This window comes from Petromyzon marinus, unplaced genomic scaffold (assembly GCF_048934315.1).
Source record: "Petromyzon marinus isolate PM22_M1 ecotype Great Lakes invasive population unplaced genomic scaffold, UKy_Petmar_22M1.pri1.0 PM_G_Scaffold_65, whole genome shotgun sequence".
NCBI lineage: Eukaryota > Metazoa > Chordata > Hyperoartia > Petromyzontiformes > Petromyzontidae > Petromyzon > Petromyzon marinus.
This window is the reverse complement of record NW_027423019.1, coordinates 167,698-194,694: the sequence shown is the minus strand read 5'-3', so window position 1 is coordinate 194,694 and position 26,997 is coordinate 167,698. Positions and strand designations below refer to the sequence as shown.

General features: G+C 56.0%; 1 long non-coding RNA gene across 1 annotated transcript; it reads left to right on the top strand.

The window, feature by feature from the left end:
• Window positions 1-18,952: 18,952 nt before the first annotated feature.
• On the top strand, window positions 18,953-24,682 carry LOC142919862 (uncharacterized). Its single transcript, XR_012938519.1, has 3 exons — window positions 18,953-19,108; window positions 22,347-22,410; window positions 24,418-24,682. It is a non-coding gene; the product is annotated as an uncharacterized LOC142919862 (long non-coding RNA).
• The last annotated feature ends 2,315 nt before the right edge of the window (window positions 24,683-26,997 follow it).

The following is a 26,997-nucleotide window of genomic DNA, read 5'->3' as shown; positions in this document are numbered from 1 at the left end:
TGGTGAGTGGGTGGTGAGTGAGTGGGTGGTGAGTGGGTGGTGAGTGAGTGGTGAGTGGGTGGTGAGTGAGTGGTGAGTGGGTGGTGAGTGAGTGGTGAGTGAGTGGGTGGCGAGTGAGTGAGTGGTGAGTGAGTGAGTGGGTGGTGAGTGGGTGGGTGGTGAGTGGTGAGTGAGTGAGTGAGTGGTAAGTGGGTGGTGAGTGAGTCAGTGGGTGGTGAGTGGGTGGTGAGTGAGTGGGTGGTGAGTGGGTGGAGAGTGGGTGAGTGGGTGGTGAGTGGGTGAGTGGGTGGTGAGTGGCGAGTGAGTGGTGAGTGGGTGGTGAGTGGGTGGTGAGTGAGTGGGTGGTGAGTGGCGAGGGAGTGGTGAGTGGGTGGTGAGTGGGTGGTGAGTGAGTGAGTGGGTGGTGAGTGGGTGGTGAGTGGGTGGTGAGTGAGTGAGTGTGTGGTGAGTGGGTGGTGAGTGGGTGGTGAGTGGGTGGTGAGTGAGTGAGTGTGTGGTGAGTGGGTGGTGAGTGAGTGAGTGGTTGGTGAGTGGGTGGTGAGTGGGTGGTGAGTGGGTGAGTAGGTGGTGAGTGAGTGGTGAGTGGGTGGTGAGTGAGTGAGTGGTGAGTGGGTGGTGAGTGAGTGGGTGGTGAGTGGGTGGTGAGTGGGTGGTGAGTGGGTGAGTGGGTGGTGAATGAGTGAGTGGGTGGTGAGTGGGTGGTGAGTGGGTGGTGAGTGAGTGGTGAGTAGGTGGTGAGTGAGTGGTGAGTGGGTGGTGAGTGGGTGAGTGGGTGGTGAGTGGCGAGTGAGTGGTGAGTGGGTGGTGAGTGAGTGGATGGTGAGTGAGTGGGTGGTGAGTGGGTGAGTGAGTGAGTGGGTGAGTGGGTGAGTGAGTGGTGAGTGAGTGGGTGGTGAGTGAGTGAGTGGTGAGTGAGTGGTGCGTGAGTGAGTGGTGAGTGGGTGGTGAGTGAGTGAGTGGGTGGTGAGTGGGTGGTGAGTGAGTGGTGAGTGGGTGGTAAGTGAGTGCGTGGTGAGTGGGTGGTGAGTGAGTGGTGAGTGGGTGGTGAGTGAGTGGTGAGTGGGTGGTGAGTGGGTGAGTGGGTGGTGAGTGAGTGGAGAGTGGGTGGTGAGTGAGTGAGTGGGTGGTGAGTGGGTGGTGAGTGGGTGGTGAGTGAGTGGTGAGTGGGTGGTGAGTGAGTGGTGAGTGAGTGGGTGGCGAGTGAGTGAGTGGTGAGTGAGTGAGTGGTGAGTGGGTGGTGAGTGGGTGAGTGGGTGGTGAGTGGCGAGTGAGTGGTGAGTGGGTGGTGAGTGGGTGGTGAGTGAGTGGGTGGTGAGTGGCGAGGGAGTGGTGAGTGGGTGGTGAGTGGGTGGTGAGTGGGTGAGTGGGTGGTGAGTGGGTAGTGAGTGAGTGAGTGGGTGGTGAGTGGGTGAGTAGGTGGTGAGTGAGTGGTGAGTGGGTGGTGAGTGAGTGGTGAGTGGGTGGTGAGTGAGTGAGTGGTGAGTGGGTGGTGAGTGGGTGAGTGGGTGGTGAATGAGTGAGTGGTGAGTGGGTGGTGAGTGAGTGGGTGGTGAGTGGGTGGTGAGTGAGTGGTGAGTAGGTGGTGAGTGAGTGGTGAGTAGGTGGTGAATGAGTGAGTGGTGAGTGGGTGGTGAGTGGTGAGTGGGTGGTGAGTGGTGAGTGGGTGGTGAGTGAGTGGGTGGTGAGTGAGTGGGTGGTGAGTGGGTGAGTGGGTGAGTGAGTGGGTGAGTGGGTGAGTGGGTGAGTGAGTGGTGAGTGGGTGGTGAGTGGCGAGTGAGTAGTGAGTGGGTGGTGAGGGAGTGGGTGGTGAGTGAGTGAGTGGTGAGTGAGTGAGTGAGTGGTGAGTGGGTGGTGAGTGGGTGAGTGGGTGGTGAGTGGCGAGTGAGTGGTGAGTGGGTGGTGAGTGGGTGGTGAGTGGGTGGTGAGTGAGTGGTGAGTAGGTGGTGAGTGAGTGGTGAGTGGGTGGTGAGTGAGTGGTGAGTGGCGAGTGAGTGGTGAGTGGGTGGTGAGTGAGTGGGTGAGTGAGTGGGTGGCGAGTGGGTGAGTGGGTGGTGAGTGAGTGAGTGGGTGAGTGAGTGGGTGGTGAGTGGGTGAGTGAGTGAGTGGGTGAGTGAGTGGTGAGTGAGTGGGTGGTGAGTGGGTGGTGAGTGAGTGAGTGATGAGTGAGTGGTGAGTGAGTGGTGAGTGAGTGAGTGGGTGGTGAGTAGGTGGTGAGTGAGGGAGTGGTGAGTGGGTGGTGAGTGAGTGCGTGGTGAGTGGGTGGTGAGTGAGTGGTGAGTGGGTGGTGAGTGAGTGGTGAGTGGGTGGTGAGTGGGTGGTGAGTGGGTGAGTGGGTGGTGAGTGAGTGGTGAGTGGGTGGTGAGTGAGTGGGTGGTGAGTGGGTGGTGAGTGAGTGGTGAGTGGGTGGTGAGTGAGTGGTGAGTGGGTGGTGAGTGAGTGGTGAGTGAGTGGGTGGCGAGTGAGTGAGTGGTGAGTGAGTGAGTGGGTGGTGAGTGGGTGGGTGGTGAGTGGTGAGTGAGTGAGTGAGTGGTAAGTGGGTGGTGAGTGAGTCAGTGGGTGGTGAGTGGGTGGTGAGTGAGTGGGTGGTGAGTGGGTGGAGAGTGGGTGAGTGGGTGGTGAGTGGGTGAGTGGGTGGTGAGTGGCGAGTGAGTGGTGAGTGGGTGGTGAGTGGGTGGTGAGTGAGTGGGTGGTGAGTGGCGAGGGAGTGGTGAGTGGGTGGTGAGTGGGTGGTGAGTGAGTGAGTGGGTGGTGAGTGGGTGGTGAGTGGGTGGTGAGTGAGTGAGTGTGTGGTGAGTGGGTGGTGAGTGGGTGGTGAGTGGGTGGTGAGTGAGTGAGTGTGTGGTGAGTGGGTGGTGAGTGAGTGAGTGGTTGGTGAGTGGGTGGTGAGTGGGTGGTGAGTGGGTGAGTAGGTGGTGAGTGAGTGGTGAGTGGGTGGTGAGTGAGTGAGTGGTGAGTGGGTGGTGAGTGAGTGGGTGGTGAGTGGGTGGTGAGTGGGTGAGTGGGTGGTGAATGAGTGAGTGGGTGGTGAGTGGGTGGTGAGTGGGTGGTGAGTGAGTGGTGAGTAGGTGGTGAGTGAGTGGTGAGTGGGTGGTGAGTGGGTGAGTGGGTGGTGAGTGGCGAGTGAGTGGTGAGTGGGTGGTGAGTGAGTGGATGGTGAGTGAGTGGGTGGTGAGTGGGTGGGTGGTGAGTGGTGAGTGAGTGAGTGAGTGGTAAGTGGGTGGTGAGTGAGTCAGTGGGTGGTGAGTGGGTGGTGAGTGAGTGGGTGGTGAGTGGGTGGAGAGTGGGTGAGTGGGTGGTGAGTGGGTGAGTGGGTGGTGAGTGGCGAGTGAGTGGTGAGTGGGTGGTGAGTGGGTGGTGAGTGAGTGGGTGGTGAGTGGCGAGGGAGTGGTGAGTGGGTGGTGAGTGGGTGGTGAGTGAGTGAGTGGGTGGTGAGTGGGTGGTGAGTGGGTGGTGAGTGAGTGAGTGTGTGGTGAGTGGGTGGTGAGTGGGTGGTGAGTGGGTGGTGAGTGAGTGAGTGTGTGGTGAGTGGGTGGTGAGTGAGTGAGTGGTTGGTGAGTGGGTGGTGAGTGGGTGGTGAGTGGGTGAGTAGGTGGTGAGTGAGTGGTGAGTGGGTGGTGAGTGAGTGAGTGGTGAGTGGGTGGTGAGTGAGTGGGTGGTGAGTGGGTGGTGAGTGGGTGGTGAATGAGTGAGTGGGTGGTGAGTGGGTGGTGAGTGGGTGGTGAGTGAGTGGTGAGTAGGTGGTGAGTGAGTGGTGAGTGGGTGGTGAGTGGGTGAGTGGGTGGTGAGTGGCGAGTGAGTGGTGAGTGGGTGGTGAGTGAGTGGATGGTGAGTGAGTGGGTGGTGAGTGGGTGAGTGAGTGAGTGGGTGAGTGGGTGAGTGAGTGGTGAGTGAGTGAGTGGGTGGTGAGTGAGTGAGTGGTGAGTGAGTGGTGCGTGAGTGAGTGGTGAGTGGGTGGTGAGTGAGTGAGTGGGTGGTGAGTGGGTGGTGAGTGAGTGGTGAGTGGGTGGTGAGTGAGTGCGTGGTGAGTGGGTGGTGAGTGAGTGGTGAGTGGGTGGTGAGTGAGTGGTGAGTGGGTGGTGAGTGGGTGAGTGGGTGGTGAGTGAGTGGAGAGTGGGTGGTGAGTGAGTGAGTGGGTGGTGAGTGGGTGGTGAGTGGGTGGTGAGTGAGTGGTGAGTGGGTGGTGAGTGAGTGGTGAGTGAGTGGGTGGCGAGTGAGTGAGTGGTGAGTGAGTGAGTGGTGAGTGGGTGGTGAGTGGGTGAGTGGGTGGTGAGTGGCGAGTGAGTGGTGAGTGGGTGGTGAGTGGGTGGTGAGTGAGTGGGTGGTGAGTGGCGAGGGAGTGGTGAGTGGGTGGTGAGTGGGTGGTGAGTGGGTGAGTGGGTGGTGAGTGGGTAGTGAGTGAGTGAGTGGGTGGTGAGTGGGTGAGTAGGTGGTGAGTTAGTGGTGAGTGGGTGGTGAGTGAGTGGTGAGTGGGTGGTGAGTGAGTGAGTGGGTGGTGAGTGGGTGGTGAGTGGGTGAGTGGGTGGTGAATGAGTGAGTGGTGAGTGGGTGGTGAGTGAGTGGGTGGTGAGTGGGTGGTGAGTGAGTGGTGAGTAGGTGGTGAGTGAGTGGTGAGTAGGTGGTGAATGAGTGAGTGGTGAGTGGGTGGTGAGTGGTGAGTGGGCGGTGAGTGGTGAGTGGGTGGTGAGTGAGTGGGTGGTGAGTGGGTGAGTGGGTGAGTGAGTGGGTGAGTGGGTGAGTGAGTGGTGAGTGGGTGGTGAGTGGCGAGTGAGTAGTGAGTGGGTGGTGAGTGAGTGGGTGGTGAGTGAGTGGTGAGTGAGTGAGTGAGTGGTGAGTGGGTGAGTGGGTGGTGAGTGGCGAGTGAGTGGTGAGTGGGTGGTGAGTGGGTGGTGAGTGAGTGGGTGGTGAGTGGCGAGGGAGTGGTGAGTGGGTGGTGAGTGGGTGGTGAGTGGGTGAGTGGGTGGTGAGTGGGTAGTGAGTGAGTGAGTGGGTGGTGAGTGGGTGAGTAGGTGGTGAGTGGTGAGTGGGTGGTGAGTGAGTGGTGAGTGGGTGGTGAGTGAGTGAGTGAGTGGTGAGTGAGTGGTGAGTGGGTGGTGAGTGAGTGGTGAGTGGGTGGTGAGTGAGTGGTGAGTGAGTGGGTGGCGAGTGAGTGAGTGGTGAGTGAGTGGTGAGTGAGTGGGTGGTGAGTGAGTGAGTGGTGAGTAGGTGGTGAGTGAGTGGTGAGTGGGTGGTGAGTGAGTGAGTGGTGAGTGGGTGGTGAGTGGTGAGTGAGTGGGTGGTGAGTGGGTGGTGAGTGGGTGGTGAGTGGGTGAGTGGGTGGTGAGTGAGTGGTGAGTGGGTGGTGAGTGGGTGAGTGGGTGGTGAGTGGCGAGTGAGTGGTGAGTGGGTGGTGAGTGGGTGGTGGAAGGGTGAGTTGGTGGTGAGTGGGTGGTGAGTGAGTGGTGAGTGAGTGGGTGGTGAGTGAGTGGTGAGTGGGTGGTGAGTGAGTGGTGAGTGGGTGGTGAGTGAGTGAGTGGGTGGTGAGTGGGTGGTGAGCCAGCCACACAGTCACTTTCACACACACACACAGTCACACACACAGTCACACACACAGTCACTATCACACACAAAGATAAAGACAAAGATCCCCCATATAGCCTTAACAGACTGTAGGGGCAAGTGCTGTTACCGAGCAGCACCTATGAAGGCCGGAACGGTACACGAGGGGGTGGGTGGCCAGCACCACGCCCGACCGCCTTTGTCTCCCTAGTGGCAATGTTTACACACCGCACCAGGTACTCATTTGAGGCTGAGTCGACCTAGGGGAGGCCCGGGACCGGTTCAGATAATCGTCACTGGTGTTGGCTGTGAGCGGGAATCGAACCCGGGTCGCCAGGTTCATAGCGCAGCGCGCTAACCGCTACACTATCGCTCCCCACACACAGTACACACACAGTCACACACACACAGTCACATACACAGTCACACACACACACAGTCACACACACACAGTCACACACACACACACAGTCACACACACAGTCACACACACACAGTCACACACACACACAGTCACACACACAGTCACACACGCAGTCAGTCACTTTCACACACACACACAGTCACACACACACACAGTCACACACACACACAGTCACACACACACAGTCACACACACAGTCACACACACACACAGTCACACACACACAGTCACACACACAGTCACCCACACACACACAGTCACACACACACAGTCACACACACAGTCACACACACACAGTCACACACACAGTCACACACACACACAGTCACACACACACACAGTCACACACACAGGCACACACACACAGTCACACACACAGTCACACACACACAGTCAGTCACTTTCACACACACACACAGTCACACACACACACAGTCACACACAGTCACACACACACAGTCACACACAGTCACACACACAGTCACACACACACAGTCACACACAGTCACACACACACACACAGTCACACACACAGTCACACACACACACAGTCACACACACAGTCACACACACACAGTGGGGAGGGGGAGGTCAGCCCCCGTGCACCTAGCCTGGCACAGGGAGGTCAACACGTGACAACTGGGTCTGCCCACGTGACCTCCTCGTGCACCTAGCCTGGCACGGGGCGGTCACCTTCTGTAACGGGAAGCCATCTTCCGTGATGGGTTTTCATTCCACCAATCAAAAGAGGGGTTGGGGGGGGGGTGACGCAGCAACGCCGGCAGCCAATCGGTGGAGCGCCTCGCGACAGCAGGGGGCGTCTGAGGTCGCCGTGGTGTTGAGAGACGCTCGGACATCGCCAAGCAACAACAACAACTACTACTTTTATATCTACTGCTGCTACCTTGTGAGTATTACTACTGTTATTATCACTACTGCTACCCTGTGAGTATCACCACAACAACAACTACTACTTATATATCTACTGCTGCTACCTTGTGAGTATTACTACTGTTATTATCACTACTGCTACCCTGTGAGTATCACAATCACAACTAATACTACTTATATATCTACTGCTGCTACCTTGTGAGTATTACTACTGTTATTATCACTACTGCTACCCTGTGAGTATCACAATCACAACTAATACTACTTATATATCTACTGCTGCTACCTTGTGAGTATTACTACTGTTATTATCACTACTGCTACCCTGTGAGTGAGTGGTGAGTGGGTGGTGAGTGAGTGAGTGGGTGGTGAGTGGTGGTGAGTGAGTGGTGAGTAGGTGGTGAGTGAGTGGTGAGTGGGTGGTGAGTGGGTGGTGAGTGAGTGGTGAGTGGGTGGTGAGTGGGTGGTGGGTGGTGAGTGGCGAGTGAGTGGTGAGTGGGTGGTGAGTGAGTGGTGAGTGAGTGGGTGGTGAGTGGGTGAGTGGGTGAGTGGGTGGTGAGTGAGTGGGTGAGTGAGTGGGTGGTGAGTGGGTGAGTGGGTGAGTGAGTAAGTGGGTGAGTGGGTGAGTGAGTGGTGAGTGAGTGGGTGGTGAGTGGGTGGTGAGTGAGTGGTGAGTGAGTGGTGAGTGAGTGGTGAGTGAGTGAGTGGGTGGTGAGTGGGTGGTGAGTGATGGTGAGTGGGTGGTGAGTGAGTGCGTGGTGAGTGGGTGGTGAGTGAGTGGTGAGTGGGTGTTGAGTGAGTGGTGAGTGGGTGGTGAGTGGGTGGTGAGTGGTGAGTGGGTGGTGAGTGAGTGGTGAGTGGGTGGTGAGTGAGTCAGTGGGTGGTGAGTGGGTGGTGAGTGGGTGAGTGAGTGGTGAGTGAGTGGGTGGTGAGTGGGTGGTGAGTGAGTGAGTGGTGCGTGAGTGAGTGAGTGGTGAGTGGGTGGTGAGTGAGTGAGTGGGTGGTGAGTGGGTGGTGAGTGAGTGAGTGGTGAGTGGGTGGTGAGTGAGTGCGTGGTGATTGGGGTGGTGAGTGGTGAGTGGGTGGTGAGTGAGTGGTGAGTGGGTGGTGAGTGGGTGGTGAGTGGGTGAGTGGGTGGTGAGTGAGTGGTGAGTGGGTGGTGAGTGAGTGGGTGGTGAGTGGGTGGTGAGTGAGTGGTGAGTGGGTGGTGAGTGAGTGGTGAGTGGGTGGTGAGTGAGTGGGTGGCGAGTGAGTGAGTGGTGAGTGAGTGGGTGGTGAGTGAGTGAGTGGTGAGTGGGTGGTGAGTGAGTGGTGAGTGGGTGGTGAGTGAGTGAGTGGGTGGTGAGTGGGTGGTGAGTGGTGAGTGAGTGGGTGGTGAGTGGGTGGTGAGTGAGTGAGTGGGTGGTGAGTGGGTGGTGAGTGGGTGGTGAGTGGGTGAGTGGGTGGTGAGTGAGTGGTGAGTGGGTGGTGAGTGGGTGAGTGGGTGGTGAGTGGCGAGTGGGTGGTGAGTGGGTGGTGAGTGGGTGGTGAGTGGCGAGGGAGTGGTGAGTGGGTGGTGAGTGGGTGGTGAGTGGGTGAGTGGGTGGTGAGTGGGTGGTGAGTGAGTGAGTGGGTGGTGAGTGGGTGAGTAGGTGGTGAGTGAGTGGTGAGTGGGTGGTGAGTGAGTGGTGAGTGGGTGGTGAGTGAGTGAGTGGGTGGTGAGTGGGTGGTGAGTGGGTGAGTGGGTGGTGAATGAGTGAGTGGTGAGTGGGTGGTGAGTGAGTGAGTGGGTGGTGAGTGGGTGGTGAGTGAGTGGTGAGTAGGTGGTGAGTGAGTGGTGAGTAGGTGGTGAATGAGTGAGTGGTGAGTGGGTGGTGAGTGGTGAGTGGGTGGTGAGTGGGTGGTGAGTGGCGAGTGAGTGGTGAGTGGGTGGTGAGTGAGTGGGTGGTGAGTGAGTGGGTGGTGAGTGGGTGAGTGGGTGAGTGAGTGGGTGAGTGGGTGAGTGAGTGGTGAGTGGGTGGTGAGTGGCGAGTGAGTGGTGAGTGGGTGGTGACTGAGTGGTGAGTGGGTGGTGAGTGGGTGGTGTGTGAGTGGTGAGTGGGTGGTGAGTGAGTGAGTGGGTGGTGAGTGGTGAGTGAGTGGTGAGTGGGTGGTGAGTGAGTGGTGAGTGGGTGGTGAGTGAGTGGTGAGTGAGTGGGTGGCGAGTGAGTGAGTGGTGAGTGAGTGAGTGAGTGGTGAGTGGGTGGTGAGTGGGTGGTGAGTGGCGAGTGAGTGGTGAGTGGGTGGTGAGTGGGTGGTGAGTGGCGAGGGAGTGGTGAGTGGGTGGTGAGTGGGTGGTGAGTGGGTGAGTGGGTGGTGAGTGGGTGGTGAGTGAGTGGGTGGTGAGTGGGTGAGTAGGTGGTGAGTGAGTGGTGAGTGGGTGGTGAGTGAGTGGTGAGTGGGTGGTGAGTGAGTGAGTGGGTGGTGAGTGGGTGGTGAGTGGGTGAGTGGGTGGTGAATGAGTGAGTGGTGAGTGGGTGGTGAGTGAGTGAGTGGGTGGTGAGTGGGTGGTGAGTGAGTGGTGAGTAGGTGGTGAGTGAGTGGTGAGTAGGTGGTGAATGAGTGAGTGGTGAGTGGGTGGTGAGTGGTGAGTGGGTGGTGAGTGGGTGGTGAGTGGCGAGTGAGTGGTGAGTGGGTGGTGAGTGAGTGGGTGGTGAGTGAGTGGGTGGTGAGTGGGTGGTGAGTGGGTGAGTGAGTGGGTGAGTGGGTGAGTGAGTGGTGAGTGGGTGGTGAGTGGCGAGTGAGTGGTGAGTGGGTGGTGAGTGAGTGGGTGGTGAGTGGGTGAGTGGGTGAGTGAGTGGTGAGTGAGTGGGTGGTGAGTGGGTGGTGAGTGAGTGAGTGGTGCGTGAGTGAGTGAGTGGTGAGTGGGTGGTGAGTGAGTGAGTGGGTGGTGAGTGGGTGGTGAGTGAGTGAGTGGTGAGTGGGTGGTGAGTGAGTGCGTGGTGAGTGGGTGGTGAGTGGTGAGTGGGTGGTGAGTGAGTGGTGAGTGGGTGGTGAGTGGGTGGTGAGTGGGTGAGTGGGTGGTGAGTGAGTGGTGAGTGGGTGGTGAGTGAGTGGGTGGTGAGTGGGTGGTGAGTGAGTGGTGAGTGGGTGGTGAGTGAGTGGTGAGTGGGTGGTGAGTGAGTGGTGAGTGAGTGGGTGGCGAGTGAGTGAGTGGTGAGTGAGTGGGTGGTGAGTGAGTGAGTGGTGAGTGGGTGGTGAGTGAGTGGTGAGTGGGTGGTGAGTGAGTGGGTGGTGAGTGGGTGGTGAGTGGTGAGTGAGTGGGTGGTGAGTGGGTGGTGAGTGAGTGAGTGGGTGGTGAGTGGGTGGTGAGTGGGTGGTGAGTGGGTGAGTGGGTGGTGAGTGAGTGGTGAGTGGGTGGTGAGTGGGTGAGTGGGTGGTGAGTGGCGAGTGAGTGGTGAGTGGGTGGTGGAAGGGTGAGTTGGTGGTGAGTGGGTGGTGAGTGAGTGGTGAGTGAGTGGGTGGTGAGTGAGTGGTGAGTGGGTGGTGAGTGAGTGGTGAGTGGGTGGTGAGTGAGTGAGTGGGTGGTGAGTGGGTGGTGAGTGAGTGGTGAGTGGGTGGTGAGTGAGTGGTGAGTGGGTGGTGAGTGGGTGAGTGGGTGGTGAGTGAGTGGTGAGTGGGTGGTGAGTGAGTGAGTGGGTGGTGAGTGGTGAGTGAGTGGTGAGTGGGTGGTGAGTGAGTGGTGAGTGGGTGGTGAGTGAGTGGTGAGTGGGTGGCGAGTGAGTGAGTGGTGAGTGAGTGGGTGGTGAGTGAGTGAGTGGTGAGTGGGTGGTGAGTGAGTGGTGACTGGGTGGTGAGTGAGTGAGTGGGTGGTGAGTGGGTGGTGAGTGGTGAGTGAGTGGGTGGTGAGTGGGTGGTGAGTGAGTGAGTGGGTGGTGAGTGGGTGGTGAGTGGGTGAGTGGGTGGTGAGTGAGTGGTGAGTGGGTGGTGAGTGGGTGAGTGGGTGGTGAGTGGCGAGTGAGTGGTGGAAGGGTGAGTTGGTGGTGAGTGGGTGGTGAGTGAGTGGTGAGTGAGTGGTGAGTGGGTGGTGAGTGAGTGGTGAGTGGGTGGTGAGTGAGTGAGTGGGTGGTGAGTGGGTGGTGAGCCAGCCACACAGTCACTTTCACACACACACACAGTCACACACACACACAGTCACACACACAGTCACGCACACAGTCACACACACAGTCACTATCACACACAAAGATAAAGACAAAGATCCCCCGTGTAGCCTTAACAGACTGTAGGGGCAAGTGCTGTTAGCGAGCAGCACCTATGAAGGCCGGAACGGTACACGAGGGGGTGGGTGGACAGCACCACGCCCGACCGCCTTTGTCTCCCTAGTGGCAATGTTTACACACCGCACCAGGTACTCATTTGAGGCTGAGTCGACCTAGGGGAGGCCCGGGACCGGTTCAGATAATCGTCACTGGTGTTGGCTGTGAGCGGGAATCGAATCCGGGTCGCCAGGTTCATAGCGCAGCGCGCTAACCGCTACACTATCGCTCCCCACACACAGTACACACACAGTCACACACACACAGTCACATACACAGTCACACACACACAGTCACACACACAGTCACACACACAGTCACACACACGCAGTCAGTCACTTTCACACACACACAGTCACACACACACAGTCACACACACAGTCACACACACAGTCACACACACACAGTCACACACACAGTCACACACACACAGTCACACGCACAGTCACACACAGTCACACACAGTCACACACACAGTCACACACAGTCACACACACACAGTCACACACACACACAGTCACACACAGTCACACACACACACAGTCACACACACAGTCACACACACACAGTCACACACACAGTCACACACACACAGTCTCACACACACAGTCATACACACACAGTCACAAACACAGTCACACAGTCACACACACACAGTCACACACACGCAGTCACACACACACACAGTCACACACACACAGTCTCACACACACAGTCACACACACGGTGGGGAGGGGGAGGTCAGCCCCCGTGCACCTAGCCTGGCACAGGGAGGTCAACACGTGACAACTGGGTCTGCCCACGTGACCTCCTCGTGCACCTAGCCTGGCACGGGGCAGTCACCTTCTGTAACGGGAAGCCATCTTCCGTGATGGGTTTTCATTCCACCAATCAAAAGAGGGGTTGGGGGGGGTGACGCGGCAACGCCGGCAGCCAATCGGTGGAGCGCCTCGCGACAGCAGGGGGCGTCTGAGGTCGCCGTGGTGTTGAGAGACGCTCGGACATCGCCAAGCAACAACAACAACTACTACTTTTATATCTACTGCTGCTACCTTGTGAGTATTACTACTGTTATTATCACTACTGCTACCCTGTGAGTATCACAATCACAACTAATACTACTTATATATCTACTGTTGCTACCTTGTGAGTATTACTACTGTTATTATCACTACTGCTACCCTGTGAGTATCACCACAACAACAACAACTACTACTTATATATCTACTGCTGCTACCTTGTGAGTATTACTACTGTTATTATCACTACTGCTACCCTGTGAGTATCACAATCACAACTAATACTACTTATATATCTACTGCTGCTACCTTGTGAGTATTACTACTGTTATTATCACTACTGCTACCCTGTGAGTGAGTTGTGAGTGGGTGGTGAGTGAGTGAGTGGGTGGTGAGTGGGTGGTGAGTGAGTGGTGAGTAGGTGGTGAGTGAGTGGTGAGTGGGTGGTAAGTGGGTGGTGAGTGGCGAGTGAGTGGTGAGTGGGTGGTGAGTGAGTGGGTGAGTGAGTGGGTGGTGAGTGGGTGAGTGGGTGAGTGGGTGGTGAGTGAGTGGGTGAGTGAGTGGGTGGTGAGTGGGTGAGTGAGTAAGTGGGTGAGTGGGTGAGTGAGTGGTGAGTGAGTGGGTGGTGAGTGGGTGGTGAGTGAGTGGTGAGTGAGTGGTGAGTGAGTGGGTGGTGAGTGGGTGGTGAGTGAGGGAGTGGTGAGTGGGTGGTGAGTGAGTGCGTGGTGAGTGGGTGGTGAGTGAGTGGTGAGTGGGTGGTGAGTGAGTGGTGAGTGGGTGGTGAGTGGGTGGTGAGTGGGTGAGTGGGTGGTGAGTGAGTGGTGAGTGGGTGGTGAGTGAGTGAGTGGGTGGTGAGTGGGTGGTGAGTGGGTGAGTGGGTGAGTGAGTGGTGAGTGAGTGGGTGGTGAGTGGGTGGTGAGTGAGTGAGTGGTGCGTGAGTGAGTGAGTGGTGAGTGGGTGGTGAGTGAGTGAGTGGGTGGTGAGTGGGTGGTGAGTGAGTGAGTGGTGAGTGGGTGGTGAGTGAGTGCGTGGTGAGTGGGTGGTGAGTGGTGAGTGGGTGGTGAGTGAGTGGTGAGTGGGTGGTGAGTGGGTGGTGAGTGGGTGAGTGGGTGGTGAGTGAGTGGTGAGTGGGTGGTGAGTGAGTGGTGAGTGAGTGGGTGGCGAGTGAGTGAGTGGTGAGTGAGTGGGTGGTGAGTGAGTGAGTGGTGAGTGGGTGGTGAGTGAGTGGTGAGTGGGTGGTGAGTGAGTGAGTGGGTGGTGAGTGGGTGGTGAGTGGTGAGTGAGTGGGTGGTGAGTGGGTGGTGAGTGAGTGAGTGGGTGGTGAGTGGGTGGTGAGTGGGTGGTGAGTGGGTGAGTGGGTGGTGAGTGAGTGGTGAGTGGGTGGTGAGTGGGTGAGTGGGTGGTGAGTGGCGAGTGAGTGGCGAGTGAGTGGTGAGTGGGTGGTGAGTGGGTGGTGAGTGGGTGGTGAGTGGCGAGGGAGTGGTGAGTGGGTGGTGAGTGGGTGGTGAGTGGGTGAGTGGGTGGTGAGTGGGTGGTGAGTGAGTGAGTGGGTGGTGAGTGGGTGAGTAGGTGGTGAGTGAGTGGTGAGTGGGTGGTGAGTGAGTGGTGAGTGGGTGGTGAGTGAGTGAGTGGGTGGTGAGTGGGTGGTGAGTGGGTGAGTGGGTGGTGAGTGAGTGAGTGGGTGGTGAGTGGGTGGTGAGTGAGTGGTGAGTAGGTGGTGAGTGAGTGGTGAGTAGGTGGTGAATGAGTGAGTGGTGAGTGGGTGGTGAGTGGTGAGTGGGTGGTGAGTGGGTGGTGAGTGGCGAGTGAGTGGTGAGTGGGTGGTGGGTGAGTGGGTGGTGAGTGAGTGGGTGGTGAGTGGGTGAGTGGGTGAGTGAGTGGGTGAGTGGGTGAGTGAGTGGTGAGTGGGTGGTGAGTGGCGAGTGAGTGGTGAGTGGGTGGTGACTGAGTGGTGAGTGGGTGGTGAGTGGGTGAGTGGGTGGTGTGTGAGTGGTGAGTGGGTGGTGAGTGAGTGAGTGGGTGGTGCGTGGTGAGTGAGTGGTGAGTGGGTGGTGAGTGAGTGGTGAGTGGGTGGTGAGTGAGTGGTGAGTGAGTGGGTGGCGAGTGAGTGAGTGGTGAGTGAGTGAGTGAGTGGTGAGTGGGTGGTGAGTGGGTGAGTGGGTGGTGAGTGGCGAGTGAGTGGTGAGTGGGTGGTGAGTGGGTGGTGAGTGGGTGAGTGGGTGGTGAGTGGGTGGTGAGTGAGTGAGTGGTGAGTGGGTGAGTAGGTGGTGAGTGAGTGGTGAGTGGGTGGTGAGTGAGTGGTGAGTGGGTGGTGAGTGAGTGAGTGGGTGGTGAGTGGGTGGTGAGTGGGTGAGTGGGTGGTGAATGAGTGAGTGGTGAGTGGGTGGTGAGTGAGTGGGTGGTGAGTGGGTGGTGAGTGAGTGGTGAGTAGGTGGTGAGTGAGTGGTGAGTAGGTGGTGAATGAGTGAGTGGTGAGTGGGTGGTGAGTGGTGAGTGGGTGGTGAGTGGGTGGTGAGTGGCGAGTGAGTGGTGAGTGGGTGGTGAGTGAGTGGGTGGTGAGTGAGTGGGTGGTGAGTGGGTGAGTGGGTGAGTGAGTGAGTGGGTGAGTGGGTGAGTGAGTGGTGAGTGGGTGGTGAGTGGCGAGTGAGTGGTGAGTGGGTGGTGAGTGAGTGGGTGGTGAGTGAGTGGGTGGTGAGTGGGTGAGTGAGTGGTGAGTGAGTGGGTGGTGAGTGGGTGGTGAGTGAGTGAGTGGTGCGTGAGTGAGTGAGTGGTGAGTGGGTGGTGAGTGAGTGAGTGGGTGGTGAGTGGGTGGTGAGTGAGTGAGTGGTGAGTGGGTGGTGAGTGAGTGCGTGGTGAGTGGGTGGTGAGTGGTGAGTGGGTGGTGAGTGAGTGGTGAGTGGGTGGTGAGTGGGTGGTGAGTGGGTGAGTGGGTGGTGAGTGAGTGGTGAGTGGGTGGTGAGTGAGTGAGTGGGTGGTGAGTGGGTGGTGAGTGAGTGGTGAGTGGGTGGTGAGTGAGTGGTGAGTGGGTGGTGAGTGAGTGGTGAGTGAGTGAGTGGTGAGTGAGTGGGTGGTGAGTGAGTGAGTGGTGAGTGGGTGGTGAGTGAGTGGTGAGTGGGTGGTGAGTGAGTGGGTGGTGAGTGGGTGGTGAGTGGTGAGTGAGTGGGTGGTGAGTGGGTGGTGAGTGAGTGAGTGGGTGGTGAGTGGGTGGTGAGTGGGTGAGTGGGTGGTGAGTGGGTGAGTGGGTGGTGAGTGGCGAGTGAGTGGTGAGTGGGTGGTGAGTGGGTGGTGGAAGGGTGAGTTGGTGGTGAGTGGGTGGTGAGTGAGTGGTGAGTGAGTGGGTGGTGAGTGAGTGGTGAGTGGGTGGTGAGTGAGTGGTGAGTGGGTGGTGAGTGAGTGAGTGGGTGGTGAGTGGGTGGTGAGTGAGTGGTGAGTGGGTGGTGAGTGAGTGGTGAGTGGGTGGTGAGTGGGTGGTGAGTGGGTGAGTGGGTGGTGAGTGAGTGGTGAGTGGGTGGTGAGTGAGTGAGTGGGTGGTGAGTGGTGAGTGAGTGGTGAGTGGGTGGTGAGTGGTGAGTGGGTGGTGAGTGAGTGGTGAGTGAGTGGGTGGCGAGTGAGTGAGTGGTGAGTGAGTGGGTGGTGAGTGAGTGAGTGGTGAGTGGGTGGTGAGTGAGTGGTGACTGGGTGGTGAGTGAGTGAGTGGGTGGTGAGTGGTGAGTGGGTGGTGAGTGGGTGAGTGGGTGGTGAGTGAGTGGTGAGTGGGTGGTGAGTGGGTGAGTGGGTGGTGAGTGGCGAGTGAGTGGTGAGTGGGTGGTGAGTGGGTGGTGGAAGGGTGAGTTGGTGGTGAGTGGGTGGTGAGTGAGTGGTGAGTGAGTGGGTGGTGAGTGAGTGGTGAGTGGGTGGTGAGTGAGTGGGTGGTGAGTGAGTGAGTGGGTGGTGAGTGGGTGGTGAGTGGGTGAGTGGGTGGTGAGTGGGTGGTGAGCCAGCCACACAGTCACTTTCACACACACACAGTCACACACACACACAGTCACACACACAGTCACTATCACACACAAAGATAAAGACAAAGATCCCCCATATAGCCTTAACAGACTGTAGGGGCAAGTGCTGTTAGCGAGCAGCACCTATGAAGGCCGGAACGGTACACGAGGGGGTGGGTGGACAGCACCACGCCCGACCGCCTTTGTCTCCTTAGTGGCAATGTTTACACACCGCTCCAGGTACTCATTTGAGGCTGAGTCGACCTAGGGGAGGCCCGGGACCGGTTCAGATAATCGTCACTGGTGTTGGCTGTGAGCGGGAATCGATCCCGGGTCGCCAGGTTCATAGCGCAGCGCGCTAACCGCTACACTATCGCTCCCCACACACAGTACACACACAGTCACACACACACAGTCACATACACAGTCACACACAGTCACACACACACAGTCACACACACAGTCACACACACACACAGTCACACACACAGTCACACACACGCAGTCAGTCACTTTCACACACACACACAGTCACACACACACACAGTCACACACAGACAGTCACACACACAGTCACACACACAGTCACACACACACAGTCACACACACAGTCACACGCACAGTCACACACAGTCACACACAGCCACACACACACACAGTCACACACAGTCACACACACACAGTCACACACACACAGTCACACACAGTCACACACACACAGTCACACACACAGTCACACACACACAGACACACACACAGTCACACACACAGTCACACACACACAGTCACACACACAGTCACACACACAGTCTCACACACACAGTCACACACACACACAGTCACACACACGCAGTCACACACACACAGTCACACACACACAGTCTCACACACACAGTCACACACACAGTCACACACACAGTGGGGAGGGGGAGGTCAGCCCCCGTGCACCTAGCTTGGCACAGGGAGGTCAACACGTGACAACTGGGTCTGTAGTGTGAGTCTATGGTGTAGTGTTAGTCTATGGTACAGTGTTGAGTCTATGGGTAGTGTTGAGTCTATGGTGCAGTGTTGAGTCTATGGTGCAGTGTTGAGTCTATGGTGCAGTGTTGAGTCTATAGTGCAGTGTTGAGTCTATGGTACAGTATTGTGTATGGTGCAGTGTTGAATCTATGGTGTAGTGTTGAGTCTATGGTGTAGTGTTGAGTCTATGGGTAGTGTTGAGTCTATGGGTAGTGTTGAGTCTATGGTGCAGTGTTGAGTTTATGGTGCAGTGTTGAGTCTATGGCGCAGTGTTGAGTCTATGGTGCAGTATTGAGTCTATAGTGTAGTGTGAGTCTATGGTGTAGTGTTTGTCTATGGTGCAGTGTTGAGTCTATGGTTTAGTGTTGAGTCTATGGTGCAGTGTTGAGTCTATGGTACAGTCTTGAGTCTATGGTGTAGTGTTAGTCTATGGTGCAGTGTTGAGTCTATGGTGCAGTGTTTGTCTATGGTTCAGTGTTGAGTCTATGGTTCAGTGTTGAGTCTATGGTGTAGTGTGAGTCTATGGTGCAGTGTTGAGTCTATGGTGGAGTGTTGAGTCTATGGTGCAGTGTTGAGTCTATGGGTAGTGTTGAGTCTATGGGTAGTGTTGAGTCTATGGTGTAGTGTTTGTCTATGGTGCAGTGTTGAGTCTATGGTTCAGTGTTGAGTCTATGGTGTAGTGTGAGTCTATGGTGCAGTGTTGAGTCTATGGTGCAGTGTTGAGTCTATGGTGCAGTGTTGAGTCTATGGGTAGTGTTGAGTCTATGGGTAGTGTTGAGTCTATGGTGTAGTGTTTGTCTATGGTGCAGTGTTGAGTCTATGGTTCAGTGTTGAGTCTATGGTGTAGTGTGAGTCTATGGTGCAGTGTTGAGTCTATGGTGCAGTGTTGAGTCTATGGTGCAGTGTTGAGTCTATGGGTAGTGTTGAGTCTATGGGTAGTGTTGAGTCTATGGTGTAGTGTTTGTCTATGGTGCAGTGTTGAGTCTATGGTTCAGTGTTGAGTCTATGGTGTAGTGTGAGTCTATGGTGCAGTGTTGAGTCTATGGTGCAGTGTTGAGTCTATGGTGCAGTGTTGAGTCTATGGGTAGTGTTGAGTCTATGGGTAGTGTTGAGTCTATGGTGTAGTGTTTGTCTATGGTGCAGTGTTGAGTCTATGGTTCAGTGTTGAGTCTATGGTGTAGTGTGAGTCTATGGTGCAGTGTTGAGTCTATGGTGCAGTGTTGAGTCTATGGTGCAGTGTTGAGTCTATGGGTAGTGTTGAGTCTATGGGTAGTGTTGAGTCTATGGTGTAGTGTTTGTCTATGGTGCAGTGTTGAGTCTATGGTGCAGTGTTGAGTCTATGGTGCAGTGTTGAGTCTATGGTGTAGTGTTGAGTCTATGGTACAGTGTTGAGTCTATGGTGGTGGTGACGGTGGTGCGTGTGGTGGTGGTGGTGGTGGTGACGGCGGCGGTGGTCGCAGTGTGTGCAGGTTGCAGGATGGCCTCGAGCGAGGGCAGCGTCGGACCGTGCCCCTGCCGCCGCTCTGCGTCCGGCGGCGGCGTCAGAGCCGCCGCCACGAACGACGCGGCCGCGGCCGTCGCCGCCGCCTTCAGCGACTTCGTCCGCGTGAGGTTTGGCGACGTCGACGGCTTCGGCGATTCCGACGGCGCCGACTGCAGCGACTCCGGCGGCGTCGCCTTCAGCGACAGGAGCGCCGACTGCGACGGTGTCGGCGTCCCCTACGGCGACATCATCGGCAACGTTGATGGCTTTGGCTTCGGCGACGTCAACAGCGCCGACGACATGGACAGGATTGGCGACGACGATGACGACGATGGTGGTGGTGGTGGTGGTGTTGAGTGCCGTGGCGGTCACGGCGGTGGTGAGCGCGGTGACGGTGGCCGTGGTGGTGCCGGATTGAACGAGGACTCTGACAGCTCCGTCCCCACAGTGCCGGAGAAGACGCGCAAACGGCAACACCAGAGGTACACTTACACACACACACACTTACACACTTACACACACACACACTTACGTACACACACCAACACACACTTACACACACACACTTACACACACTTACACACACACACCAACACACACACACTTACACACGCACACTTACACACACTTACACACACTTACACACACACTTACAGACACACTTACATACACTTACACACACACACTTACACACACACACTTACACACACACACTTACGTACACACACTTACACACACACACACACACTTACACACACTTACACACACACACCAACACACACACTTACACACATACACTTACACACACTTACACTTACACACACTTCCACACACTTCCACACACTTACACACACTTACATACACTTACGCACACTTACACACACTTACACACACACACTTACGTACACACACTTACACACACTTACACACACACACTTACACACACTTACACACACCAACACACACATACACTTACACACACTTACACTTACACACACTTACACACACACTTACATACACTTACGCACACTTACACACACTTACACACACACACTTACGTACACACACCAACACACACTTACACACACAAACTTACACACACTTACACACACACACTTACACACACACACTTACACACACACTTACACACACTTACACACACACTTACACACACTTACACACACACTTACATACACTAACGCACACTTACACACACTTACACACACACACTTACGTACACACACCAACACACACTTACACACACGAACTTACACACACTTACACACACACACTTACACACACACACTTACACACACACTTACATACACTTACGCACACTTACACACACTTACACACACACACACTTACGTACACACACCAACACACACTTACACACACACTTACACACACTTACACACACACACCAACACACACACACACATACACTTACACACACTTACACACACACTTACGCACACTTACACACACTTACACACACACACTTACACACACACACTTACACACACACACTTACACACACATTCTCTGGTTCTTTCCAGAGAATGTGTGTGTACACACATCAGGCAAAGGGGGTCAGCCTCTAAAGGCAAACTGTTTATAAAGGTTGAAAATGGGCGTGGCCCAAGTGTCGTCAGCAGCATGGGCGGGGCAGCTTATGTTAATGTAGCCCAGGTGTCAGCAGCATGGGCGGGGCAGCTTATGTTAATGTAGCCCAGGTGTCAGCAGGATAAGCGGGGCAGCTTATGTTAATGTAGCCCAACTGTCAGCAGCATGACACTTTGGGTGTCTTTGTGGGTGAGTGTCACTGTGGGTGTCACTGAGTGTCACTGTGGGTGTTACTGTGGGTGTCACTGTGGGTGTCACTGTGAGTGTCACTGTGAGTGTCACTGTGGGTGAGTGTCACTGTGAGTGTCACTGTGGATGAGTGTCACTGTGAGTGTCACTGTGGGTGTCACTGAGTGTCACTGTGGGTGAGTGTCACTGTGAGTGTCACTGTGGGTGTCACTGAGTGTCACTTTGGGTGTTACTGTGGGTGTCACTGTGGGTGTCACTGTGAGTGTCACTGTGGGTGAGTGTCACTGTGGGTGAGTGTCACTGTGTCACTGTGGGTGAGTGTCACTGTGAGTGGCACTGTGAGTGTCACTGTGAGTGTCACTGTGAGTGAGTGTCACTGTGGGTGAGTGTCACTGTGTATGAGTGTCACTGAGTGTCACTGTGAGTGTCACTGTGAGTGTCACTGTGGGTGAGTGTCACTGTGAGTGTCACTGTGAGTGTCACTGTGGGTGTCACTGTGGGTGTCACTGTGAGTGTCACTGTGGGTGAGTGTCACTGAGTGTCACTGTGGGTGAGTGTCACTGTGGGTGAGTGTCACTGTGTGTGAGTGTCACTGTGAGTGTCACTGTGGGTGAGTGTCACTGTGAGTGTCACTGTGAGTGTCACTGTGAGTGTTACTGTGAGTGTCACTGTGAGTGTCACTGTGGGTGAGTGTCACTGTGAGTGTCACTGTGAGTGTCACTGTGACTGAGTGTCACTGAGTGTCACTGTGGCTGAGTGTCACTGTGAGTGTCACTGTGAGTGTCACTGTGGCTGAGTGTCACTGTGAGTGTCACTGTGAGTGTCACTGTGGCTGAGTGTCACTGTGAGTGTCACTGTGAGTGTCACTTTGAGTGTCACTGTGAGTGTCACTGTGAGTGTCACTGTGAGTGTCACTGTGGCTGAGTGTCACTGTGAGTGTCACTGAGTGTCACTGTGGCTGTGTCACTGTGAGTGTCACTGTGGCTGAGTGTCACTGTGAGTGTCACTGTGAGTGTCACTGTGGCTGAGTGTCACTGTGAGTGTCACTGTGAGTGTCACTGTGGCTGAGTGTCACTGTGAGTGTCACTGTGAGTGTCACTGTGGCTGAGTGTCACTGTGAGTGTCACTGTGAGTGTCACTTTGAGTGTCACTGTGAGTGTTACTGTGAGTGTCACTGTGAGTGTCACTGTGAGTGTCACTGTGGCTGAGTGTCACTGTGAGTGTCACTGAGTGTCACTGTGGCTGTGTCACTGTGAGTGTCACGGTGAGTGTCACTGTGGCTGAGTGTCACTGTGGCTGAGTGTCACTGTGAGTGTCACTGTGAGTGTCACTGTGTTACTGTGAGTGTCACTGTGGGTGAGTGTCACGTGAGTGTCACTGTGAGTGTCACTGTGACTGAGTGTCACTGAGTGTCACTGTGGCTGAGTGTCACTGTGAGTGTCACTGTGTCACTGTGGCTGAGTGTCACTGTGAGTGTCACTGTGTCACTGTGAGTGTCACTGAGTGTCACTGTGGCTGTGTCACTGTGAGTGTCACTGTGAGTGTCACTGTGGCTGAGTGTCACTGTGGCTGAGTGTCACTGTGAGTGTCACTGTGAGTGTCACTGTGAGTGTCACTGTGAGTGTCACTTTGAGTGTCACTGTGAGTGTCACTGTGTCACTGTGAGTGTCACTGTGGCTGAGTGTCACTGTGAGTGTCACTGAGTGTCACTGTGGCTGTGTCACTGTGAGTGTCACTGTGAGTGTCACTGTGGCTGAGTGTCACTGTGAGTGTCACTGTGAGTGTCACTGTGGCTGAGTGTCACTGTGAGTGTCACTGTGAGTGTCACTGTGGCTGAGTGTCACTGTGAGTGTCACTGTGAGTGTCACTGTGGCTGAGTCTCACTGTCACCCTGGTTGTCCACAGCTCCGTCTCCGGCAGGAGGAAGAGAACGATGACTCAGATCACGCCGTCTGCAGCGTGCCCACAGGTGTGGGGGTGTGTGTGTGGGGTGTGTGTGTGTGACCCTGTGTGTGTGTGTGTGTGACCCTGTGTGTGTGTGTGACCCTGTGTGTGTGTGTTACCCTGTGTGTGTGTGACCCTGTGTGTGTGTGTGTGACCCTGTGTGTGTGTGACCCTGTGTGTGTGTGACACTACGTGTGTGTGGGGGTGTGTGCGTGTGTGTGACCCTGTGTGTATGTGGGGGTGTGTTTGTGACCCTGTGTGTGTGTGTGTGTGACCCTGTGTGTGTGTGACCCTGTGTGTGTGTGACCCTGTGTGTGTGTGACACTACGTGTGTGTGGGGGTGTGTGCGTGTGTGTGACCCTGTGTGTATGTGGGGGTGTGTTTGTGACCCTGTGTGTGTGTGTGTGTGACCCTGTGTGTGTGTGACCCTGTGTGTGTGTGTGACCCTGTGTGTGTGTGACCCTGTGTGTGTGTGACACTACGTGTGTGTGGGGGTGTGTGCGTGTGTGTGTGACCCTGTGTGTATGTGGGGGTGTGTTTGTGACCCTGTGTGTGTGTGTGTGTGACCCTGTGTGTGTGTGACCCTGTGTGTGTGTGACCCTGTGTGTGTGTGACACTACGTGTGTGTGGGGGTGTGTGCGTGTGTGTGTGACCCTGTGTGTATGTGGGGGTGTGTTTGTGACCCTGGGTGTGTGTGGGGGTGTGTGCGGGTGTGTGTGACACTACGTGTGTGTGACCCTGTGTGTGTGTGTGTGGGTGGTTGTCTGTGTGTGTGTGACCCTGTGTGTGTGTTTGTGACCCTGCGTGGGTGTGTGTGACTGTGTGTGTGACCCTGTGTGTGTGACCCTGTGTGTGTGTGACCCTGTGTGTGTGTGGGGGTGTGTGTGTGTGTGACCCTGCCTGGCACAAGCATCGTGGTGACATCACCGCCACTTAGTGGCGAATGGCGGTTGTTGTTGTTGTTGACCCTGTGTGTGTGTGTCTGTTAGATATATTTTGTCACGTGATTTTGTGGTAATTTATTGAAGGTGGAGGGGTTACCAGCCCCTCGCACCCATCCAGAGCCCCCATTTAGCCGCTGTGGTAGCTACAAACGCCTTGAGGGGAAAAGCCAATCGGAATTGGCCCTCCCCCCACAGCACTGTCCACGACAGCATTGCCCGTCCGGCACCACGAGGATGTAGGGGGTTGTCTCCTCGGCCACGGTCTTTCCCTCCCTTCTCTACGCTTGCGAAACGTGGACCCCCCTAACGGAACATCTTCGCCGGTTATAAACACTTAGGCTGGCCTGCCTACGATCCATCCTGGGTTTAACCTGGCTGGATTGTGTTAGGAGCTCACAAATCCTTTAAAAGATCTGGGCAAGGTCCCATCTGTGAGCTTCACCGGCAGGCAAGGCTGCGTTGGCTGGGTCATGTAGCCGCATGCCCAGCCACCGCATGCCCAAACAGCTTTTGTTCGGCCGGATCGAGGGGGCTAAACGGGCTCGGCACCTCCTGCCAGCGGGCGTTGGACACTTCACGTGGCCTCAAGGTGCACATAGCCTGGCACAAGCGTCGTGGTGACGTCACGTAGCCACGAAGTTATGTCGCCGCCACTTAGTGGCGAATGGCGGTTGTTGTGACCCTGTGGGTGTATGTGACTGTGTGTGTGTGGGGGTGTGTGGGTTGGTGCCTGTGTGTGTGACCCTGTGTGTGTGTGGGTTGGTGCCTGTGTGTGTGACCCTGTGTGTGTGTGTGGGTTGGTGCCTGTGTGTGTGACCCTGTGTGTGTGTGGGTGTGTGTGGGTTGGTGCCTGTGTGTGTGACCCTGTGTGTGTGTCTGTGTCTGTGTGGGGGTGTGTGTGACCCACCACGGTGGTGGTGGTCGGGGTGGTGGTGGTGGTGATGGTGACGATAGTGGCGATGGTGGTGATGATATCGGTGGTGGCGATGCCGATGGTGGTGACGGTGGTGGCGATGGTGGTGGCGATGGCGGTAGTGGTCACACTGAGGAGCGCTGGGCACCAGCCCTCGTCTCTCTGCCTCCCACAGGTCCACTGCCGCCACTGTACGGGGGAGGCCGAGACGCCTGCACGTGGAAGAGGAGCTGGCGCCGGTGATGGTGGTGATGGTGGAAGTGGTGGTGGTGGTGGTGATGGTGGTGGTGGTGGTGGAAGTGGTGGTAGTGGTGGTGATGGTGGTAGTGGTGGTGGTGATGGTGGTGTTGGTGGTGGTGATGGTAGTAGTGGTGGTGCTGGTGGTAGTTGTGGTGCTGGTGGTGATGGTGGTGCTGGTGGTGGTGCTGGTGGTGATGGTGGTGGTGATGGTGGTGGTGGTGGTGATGGTGGTGGTGGTGGAAGTGGTGGTAGTGGTGGTGATGGTGGTAGTGGTGGTGGTGATGGTGGTGTTGGTGGTGGTGGTAGTGGTGGTGCTGGTGGTGGTGCTGGTGGTGATGGTGGGGGTGATGGTGGTGATGGTGGTGGTGCTGGTGGTGGTGCTGGTGGTGATGGTGGTGGTGGTGATGATGGTGGGGGTGATGGTGGTGATGGTGGTAGTGATGGTGTTGCTGGTGAGAAAATGGAGGAGGAGGAGGAGGAGGAAGAGGAGGAGGGTGAGGAGGAAGAGGTGAGGGTCAGGACGCACACACTCACCCACGTGTGTGTGTGTAGGTGTGTGAGTGTGTAGGTGTGTGAGTGTGTAGGTGTGTGTGTGTGTAGGTGTTTGTGTGTAGGTGTGTGAGTGTGTAGGTGTTTGTGTGTGTGTGGTGTGTAGGTGTTTGTGTGTATGTGTGTGTGTGTGGTGTGGTTTAACTCGTGGTTTCGTGGACCCCCCTAATGGAACATCTTCGCCGGTTAGAAACATTTAGGCTGGCCTGCCTACGATCCATCCTGGGTTTAACCAGACTGGATTGTGTGAGGAGCTCACAAATCCTTGAAAGATCTGGACAAAGTCCCATCGGTGAGCTCCTCCGGCGGGCAAGGCTGCGATTGCTGGGTCATGTAAGCCCGCATGCCCAGCCAACGCATGCCGAAACAGCTTTTGTTCGGCTGGATTGAGGGGGCTAAGCGGGCGCGGCTCGGGCTAGAGAAGAGATGGAGTGATGTAGTACAGGAGGACGTGGAGCTGAGTGGACTTGCCGATGACTGGTACCAGCGGTGTCAAGATCGGCCTCTGTGGAGGAGGCTCGTGAAGGATGCTACTGGGCAGTTGGAGGTAGTCGCCCTCCAACAACAACGGAGGGCGGAGGAGCGACGCTCACAACAACGAGCGGAGTGCCGGGTGGCTAAAGCACAGCAGGTTGGCACAGTAGGGGGCACAGGTGGTGCATCAGCCAGTCATCTCAGTCAGTTGACCTGTGGCACCTGGGTCTGCCCCGTGACCTCCTGCCAGTGGGCATTCGCCACTTCACATGGCCTCAGGGTGCACATAGCTTGGCACAAGCGTCGTGGTCATGTCACCACCACTTAGTGGCGAATGGCGGTTGTTGTTGTGTGGTGTGGGAAGCTGTAAGCCCCAGGCTACTTTGGGCTCGCCTTCCCATCAACCAGAGGCGAGGAGTGGTGGTCGTGGTTACTTAAGCCCCCACCGAAGACGGACATCTTTTGGGAGGATGCAGGCAAGGTCGATGAGTCAGATGCCTTCTATGACCTCCTGTAACAGGTGCTGGCTAAAGTGGCCCCTCGGGATAGAGTCGTCTTGTTTGGTGACTTCAATGCCCGAGTTGGTCATGATGCTGGCACCTGGTCTGGGGTGATTGGAAGGCATGGGCCAGATCAGCTCAATAACAACGGTAGGAGGCTGCTATTTTTGTGGAGCCCATGGGCTTGTAATTACCAACACGCTGTTCCGGCATCGGCGCATCCACACAACATCATGGATGCATGCCGGGTCCAAGCAAGAACATCTGCTGGACTACATAGTGACAGAACAGCGGATGCGGGCCGATGTCCTTCATACCAGGACCTACCGTGGAGCTGATCTGCCGACTGACCATCGACTTGTCATCTGTAAGATGCGCCTGCCATTCTTCCACTCCGGTGGTGGGTGTACACCCAGGACCCCATTTCAACCTAAGGCGGCCTGGTCTCAACTAGTTGATGAAAGTTGCAAGCGAGAATTTCATCATCGCTTGCGGCTGGGGTTGGCATCGTCCCTCACTCCTCCAGATGTCGAGGGTAAATGGGCGAGGTTTAGGACTGTGACTCATGCAGCTGCAATGGCTGCTTTGGGTACGCGGTCCACACCTCCTCAGAGACCCTGGCTGACAGAGGACAAGTTCAGGCTGGCTGAGAAAAAGCGACAGGTCCCCTCTCATTGTCTACAGCATTCCACGTCAGAGAATGAGGAGGCTGGCCGCAGCCTTCTCTCGGAGGTTCGGAGAACTGTGAGGCGCTGCAAGGATGGGTGGTGGACGTGGGTTTTTGAGGAGATGGAATCTGCCTCAATGGCCCGTGATCACAAATCGCTCTTTAATTCCATCAAAAAGTAACCTGCAGCGGCACACCTATTACCATCATTAGGGGAAAAAAACGGTGATCCAATCTCCAACCCCCAGGAACAGGTTTTCAGATTTGCTGAGCATTTCTGTGAGGTCCTGGGGAAGGTGAAATCCCTCGGCCTGGAAAACATCAT